This window comes from Podarcis erhardii, assembly GCF_964252035.2.
Source record: "Podarcis erhardii genome assembly, chromosome: 4".
Classification (NCBI taxonomy): Eukaryota; Metazoa; Chordata; class Lepidosauria; order Squamata; family Lacertidae; genus Podarcis; species Podarcis erhardii.
In genome coordinates, this window is record NC_138508.1 from 15402039 (window position 1) to 15409825 (window position 7787).

A 7787-nucleotide genomic window follows, 5' to 3' on the forward strand; every position below is an offset into this window, starting at 1 on the left:
TTTAATATATTACAGTGGTACCTCGGGTTAAGTACTTAATTCGTTCCAGAGGTCCGTACTTAACCTGAAACTGTTCTTAACCTGAAGCACCACTTTAGCTAATGGGGCCTCCTGCTGCCACCACACCGCCAGAGCACAATTTCTGTTCTCATCCTGAAGCAAAGTTCTTAACCTGAGGCAATTTTTCTGGGTTAGCGGAGTCTGTAACCTGAAGCGTATGTAACCTGAAGTGTATGTAACCCGTGGTACCACTGTATTGACTTCCCTTCTCCCCTTTCTGCAGTGACACAGGTTGTCTCTTCTTTTTCCTGCATCTCCATCATTAAAACCGAGATACAGTGGTACCTCTGGTTACATACTTAACTCGTTCCGGAGGCCTGTTCTTAACCTGAAACTGTTCTTAACTTGAAGCACCACTTTAGCTAATGGGGCCTCCTGCTGCCGCCGCACCCCCAGAGCACGATTTCTGTTCTCATCCTGAAGCAAAGTTCTTAACCTGAGGTAATTTTTCTGGGTTAGCGGAGTCTGTAACCTGAAGCGTATGTAACCTGAAGCGTATGTAACCTGAAGCGTATGTTACCCGAGGTACCACTGTATAATTAATCGCTTGCACTCAAAATTTTAATTTCATCATCTGCATGTGTTTATTCTATCTTCCTGATTTCTTAATCTTCCAGTAAGGTAAAGGTAAAGGGACACCTGACCATTAGGTCCAGTCGCGGACAACTCTGGGGTTGCGTGCTCATCTCACTCTATAGGCCAAGGGAGCCGCCGTTTGTCCGCAGACAGTTTTTCCGGGTCATGTGGCCAGCATGACTAAGCCACTTCTGGCGAACCAGAGCAGTGCACGGAAACTCCGTTTACCTTCCCGCCAAATTGGTACCTATTTATCTACTTGCACTTTGATGTGCTTTCTAAGTGCTAGGTGAGCAGGAGCAGGGACCGAGCAACGGGAGCTCACCCCGTCGTGGGGATTCGAACTGCTGACCTTCTGATCGGCAAGCCCCATGCTCTGTGGTTTAACCCACAGCGCCACCATTTCTGCATACTCCAGTAACTTTTGCTGCCAGCCCTCTTTATTTTGGGGCGCATTGTTTGGGCAAACATGATATGTTGTTGTTGCTGTCGGCATCTATCTAAGGGACTCCCCTCTTGAATTGTGTAGGGTTGACTCCTTTCCTTTTCTTCTCCCAAAGATGCCCCACAAGGCAGCGGGTGTGGAATATTCCTCAGGGTTTATTCCTCAGGCTTATGCCTCAGGAATGGGTATAGCCACAACGCAGAAGAGGTATAGGATCGGATTTTCCTAAATTAGGATATTCCTTGGATGGTTTCATTAGGTTAGGCCAGGCTTCCTCAACCTCGGCCCTCCAGCTGTTTTGAGACTACAATTCCCATCATCCCTGACCACTGGTCCTGCTAGCTAGGGATCATGGGAGTTGTAGGCCAAAAACATCTGGAAGGCTGAGGTTGAGGAAGCTTGGGTTAGGCTGAGGTCTCACCGTGTGGCTGAGTTGGTTAACACCCAAACCTGCCGATATCATCTTTAATAAACCATTTCTGGCCCAGGAAAGCTCGGACACAGTATTTCATGCATTGGCTACTTCAGGGCTGGGTTACTGCCATATGCTCTATGTGGGGCATCCCTTGCACTTGATCCAGAATCTGCAGTGAGTGCAGAATGCTGCAGCACAATTGCTGACAGGAGTGAGGCCTTGCCATCATATATCGCCTGGGCTCAGAGATCAGCCCAGGTTGCTGAGTTGCTACGGGGTCAAGTTCAAGGGGTTACTGAGTATATAACGCCTTACCCCATAAATACGCACGGAAGTATTTCAGTCTGCAGAATTGGTACTGTTACAGGTTTCACATGGTACCCGTTCCTAATTTGTAAGAACGCATTGCGAAAGCATCAGTGTTGATGCATTTTTGCAGTTTGATTATGCTTGTTTAGGGGAAAGCACACCCCCCAGCAATAATAAGAAGAATAAGAATTCTGATAGCTGCAACAGACACAGAGAGCACGGATATTTCCTTTGGCTAAGTCTCCCAAACGTGGCTGCTGATGTTGCGGATTTTGCAGATGATCAGTTACAATTCCTTGCTCCGTTCCTCGGGGCACATGCACTAACCTTGGGATTTAAATGCTCATTTTTAAAAAATTTCAAAGCAAACAGTAATAGTGAGAAAGGGCAGCCAGCTGCGGAGAGAAAACAATTACAGCATGTTGGCTCGAAGGCTAAATCAAAGATGTTAAAACTCTACGGCGGGGTGGGGGGATTAAAAAGAAGAAATGTGGTGCTTTCTTTCCTATGAAATGTTGATTTCATTGCCTGAGCATGTGTGTGAGAGCCTGGGGCGAGGGAAGCTGATTAATGATTTGCAAATATTACAGCCTGCTTTTGGAGATATTATATGGCAAAACTGATCTGACTCCTTCAAATGGCAATAAAACACACCACAAATTCAGCAGTTGTTTGTGGATACAACCGCTGTGAGACTGGAGTTGTGTTTCATGAAAAAGCCACTTCCGCCCTGCAGAGGAGGTGATATTGGGGGCGTCATGGCCCCACCATGCATGTGAGGCTAGAGCCCAGCCCCTGCGCGATTGGGGGAATCCCCGGCCACGTCACCCCCTGCCAGCCAATCGACTGGCTGTAGGGGCGAGGCCTACCCAATTTAAACGCAGGCGCGGCCAAGGATCTCCCTCTTTCCCCACATACCAGCTGTTCCTGTTTCCCACCCTCCCGCCCTTTAAGGTTTTCGTTCCTTGACCTTGCTATGGACTTTGGTTGGTCACCGTTGAGGGGCCTGGTAGGAATTTTTCCACTTGGCAAATTGGCACCAGCCACTTGGTTTTCACCTACATCGTAGCAAATTGTCACAACTTTCTGGGTATTGGCGGTTAGGCATTGGTATTGTTTTGTAGATGGAAGAGGAGAGGAAGCGCCATCACCTGCCCCACATATTGAAGGGTAGTCCGATAAAGGATTCGGGGGGGGGGGCGTGGCCCTGTCCAAAGCCTAGGGAGGTGGGGGCCTAAGGCACGCCTCCGATCGGTGACCCCGGGGGAGTTCCTAGTTGATGTGCATCAGCAGGACTCCCCCTACTGGTGGTTAACCCTTCCTAGACTTCAAGCAGACAGGCTGAAGCCGGATAGTCGGTTAGGACCAATGCCTAAGCCATACCGCTCATCACCTGTAACCAATAAAGTTGTGGCCTTATTTAGCCCATTAACCTTAATAATTGTGTCATGCGTCTTTATTACCACGGGGGGGGGGGGGGGAGGAACTCACCACGCAACTCTACATTCTTTCTTTTGCCCATTTTTGCTTCTGGAACTGCCTGCCACTGGCATGTGACTATACCCTCCAACATTCCTCAGATCAAAATAAGGACATTTCTCACTCGCCTGCAACTAACCTTCCTTGACCCCCCTACCCTATTTTTTGTCCGTTCTTCTTGCCCCCCCCCAAAGCGCCACCACCAATGGAACACAGCACACTATCCTGAGCAAACCCCTTCATCCTTATTTTATTTTATTCTTTGGTAGATTTACAAAAAAGAAACATACACACCAATAAATCAATTTTAGAAAGGGGAAAGATTAGATGCGGACACACAAAGCAGAGGAAATAGGGACATTCTGGGGTCAAATCAGAAACTGGGATGGCTTTGGTAATTCTGGGACTGTCCCTGGAAAGTCGGGACACTTGGAGGGTATGTGTGCCCCCGCCCCAAGTTTGCCCAGAATGGAATATGGACTCTCCCAACTGAAAACATTCACCTGCCTTTGGCGCGTGTGAGGCAAATTATGTCCACCGCCCCTCTACCTTATCGGAGGAGATCTGTGGCAGGACAACTAAGCAAAGAGGCACATGGATTGCTTTGACATCACTAACAACAACAACAACAACAACAACAACAACAATAATTTATGATTTGTACCCTGCCCATCTGTCTGAGCTTCCCCAGCCACCAATGTGTCAGGCCAGGCCTCAGAAGATTGACAGGTCTCCCAATTTTGCTGCAACCAGAAATGCTTCGTATCAATCACGAAATGCTTCGTGCTCCACAGGATTAGGCCTCTTCGGGACAACAGTTTGCGTAGGCTAAATATTATATAATGCCCCATAAGGATCCAGTGTGTATCTCTTCCGAGATCTGACAATGGCCATTTGAGACGGCAGCAACAGGGGCAAACCGAGGCAAAGAGCATTGTGTTGACAGAGCTACATGAACCGATTCGACTGTTTCCTATAGAAGCAGGCCACTGGATACAGGCCATGCAATGACCTGAATCACCTCACGCTGTTTCTTCCGGCTGAGCCTTTTCTTGCAGTTTTCTCTCTCCCTCTCCGAGGGCGAAAGATGAACAAAGGAAGAAAGAGACTGAAGGGTGGGCAAGGGAGAAAACAGCCTGCCAACAAATCCATGACTTTCTTCGTTCCTGCTCCAGCTCAGTTCCCCCCCCCCTTTTTTTAACATCACAAGGTGAACTCTGTTGTGCTGCATTGAACAAGAAACGGTTTCAAATCATGACACCTCAGAGAGCGCTGTCCAGATGTGCCAACTCTAGCGGGTGAAGGTGTCTTCGGCCTTCTCATTGTTGAGGGCGCTTGGTGCGACATTGTAGAAGGCTGCAGCAGGTCCGTCTTTATGCAGGGGTGCGGGGCACCCGGGTGCTGATTTCTGTGGGGCATCAGGCACCGGCCGCTGAAGCTGCCTAAGCTCTTAACTATCTACCTGTTATGAAATAATAAATAATTTTGATGATACTAGAAAAACAAAATACATATAAACCTAGGTATTACCGAAATGTATACCTACTGCTTCACTAAAGGACTTTTGACTTTGTGCACTCATTTACCAAAGACGCGCCACGCTAGCAGCGGTGCTTGTCATTCACAACGGCAGTGCTTGACTCAACGACGGCGCTTGTCATTCTCAACGGCGCCGTGCACGCGAAATTAACTCTTACATCAAAATATAATGTTATGTACTGTATTGAGCTGCGCTGCTATGGGGCAGCATGACCTTTGACACGACTGATGTTTCTCCTAAGTAGGTGCCTAAACAATACTTATACTTATAAGTTTAAGTGTGGTGTTGTATACTGAAGTATAAGTGTACCTCTGGTTGTGAACGGAATCCATTCCGGAGGCCCGTTCACAACCTGAAAAGAACGCAACCTGCGTCTGCGTACGTGCGGGTCATGATTTGCCGCTTCTGCGCATGCGTGTGATATCATATTGCATGTTTGCGCATGCACGAGCAGCGAAACCCAGAAGTAACCTTTTCCAGTACTTCCGGGTCACCGCAACCTGAAGCAAACATAACACGAGGTATGGCTGTATTGTAAATAAATGAGCAAATAAAAAAGTTTGTTTCTTTTTCCTCCCTCCTTTCATAAACAAGAGATAAGGCGTAAGCGTGGTGTCTGACATAAATATAATAAAAGTTAATTTGGGGGCTAAACTAAATTTGGGAGCGCTGGGCAGATCTTTGCACCCTGGCAGCACATATACGCTGTAGCCTGCGTGGTGCAGGGAGACAACGCAGAGACCAGCGTGGTCTGGCACAAGGTTGCACCGGCCTGCAAGCCATTGGGATATGTGTGTGATGTCACTCGTTGCACACACACTATCACACACATACACAATGTGCACTGGGAGCCCCCAATCTTGGGGGCCACCTGGCACCTCTGCCACTGTCTCACCTTTCTACTGTTGCGAATTTTATGCTCAGCTGTTCAGAAGAAGAAGAAGAAGAGTTTGGATTTGATATCCCGCCTTTCACTCCCTTTAAGGAGTCTCAAAGCGGTTAACATTCTCCTTTCCCTTCCTCCCCCACAACAAACACTCTGCAAGGTGAGTGGGGCTGAGAGACTTCAAGGAAATGTGACTAGCCCAAGGTCACCCAGCAGCTGCATGTGGAGGAGCAGGGAAGTGAACCCGGTTCACCAGATTACGAGACTACCGCTCTTAACCACTACACCACACTGGCTCTCAGACTGGCTCTCACACTGGTTCATGCTTTCTTGACTGCACCATCCATGCACCATGCTCAAATGCAACAGTATGGAGGGAGGCCTTTGTGGTGGCTGCCCCACAGTTCAGTTTGCTTCATTTATTTACCGTGTGGAACTTTCTTCCTTTCCCCAGCCCTTCTTTTTTAACCTGGGGTGCCTCAAAAGCTTACTAAGGCTGCCTGCGTGGGGAGCCTCTCGATGGCCCGCTAGCTTCCTTGAATCATTTCCCCACCGTTACTGGTGTTCCCTGAAATGCAACGCTACATCAGCAGAAAGAATGGTGGTTGTGCCCTCCAGTGGCACCAGTATGTAGATTCCCAGGGTTATTTCCCCTGTAGGTTTTCTTCCCTCCTTTAATAACCAAACCAGCCATGGACACGAGTGGCTCTGATCAGAAGGTTGGCGATTCAAATCCTCGCGACGGGGTGAGTTCCTGTTGCTTGGTCCCTGCTCCTGCCAACCTAGCTGTTCAAAAACACGTCAAAGTGCAAGTAGATAAATAGGTACCGCTCCGGCGGGAAGGTAAATGGTGTTTCCATGTGCTGCTCTGGTTTGCCAGAAGTGGCTTAGTCATGCCGGCCACATGACCCAGAAGCTGTACGCCGGCTCCCTCGGTCAATAAAGCGAGATGAGCGCTGCAGCCCTAGAGTTGGCCACGACTGGACCTAATGGTCAGGGGTCCCTTTATCTTTACCTAGCCACGGGCAGATTGTGATATATCAGCAGAACAGCAGCATCTAGCAGAACTATTTCCCATCTGGTCAGTTTCCAGCTCAAAATGACCCTCCCTTATTATTATTATTACTGGGAAGACCCTCCCAAAGGGCCTTCTTGGTAGTGGCACCTGCCCTGTGGAACGCCCTCCCATCAGATGTAAAAAAAAAATAACAACTATCTCACGTTTCAAAGACATCTGAAGGCAGTCCTGTTTAGGGAAGTTTTCAATGACTGATGTTTTAATGTATTTTTAATTTTTTGTTGGAAGCCGCCCAGAGTGGCTGGGGAAATCCAGCCAGATGGGCGGGGTATAAGTAATAAATTATTATTATTATTATTATTATTATTATTATTATTATTATTACTGCCCATTGAGACTCGTGGGGTCAAAGGCTGGAAGACAAACAGTAGATGGCCAGAGGCAATGCTAGGCAGAGCCAATGAGGACTGCATAAACATGACAGCTTGTTCCGTTTTCTTGATGTTTCCCTAACGGTTAATTTCCATATTACACTTGAGCTTCCCTATGACACAAAAACTACTTCCAGAAATATAGTGAAATATAGCATAAGTTTAGCTCTTTCTGTGTTGTCTTCTTCCAGAAAAAAAATCCGTTTGCAAATGTGTTTTTTTTTAATTGTTATTTATTTATTTTTAAAAAATGTTTTCATTTCATTTTATATTGTACTTTTTGCCATTTTTATGTTTGCTTCCCCGGGCTTCTTTTGGATGAAGGACAGGTAAAACAAGTAAAGATGTACGATAAATATCCTCAAGAACTTTTGTAGGCCGAAGAAGTCAAATCTCCACCCAGCCCAGCCCAAATCTTTACGCCGCTCATTTCAAGTCTGAAGACTTTTGCAGAATGTTTGCTCAGCAAGAAATTCAGAGACAGCTTTTAAAAGGAAGTAATAAATAGCAAACATGCAGTAATTTTTATAAATAATTCAACACAAAGATTTGCGGCCGTTAGCAGAGAGAATCTTGCACGGAGAAGAAGGAAACAAGAAGAAAGCATGACCCCCAGCCCCCCGAAAAA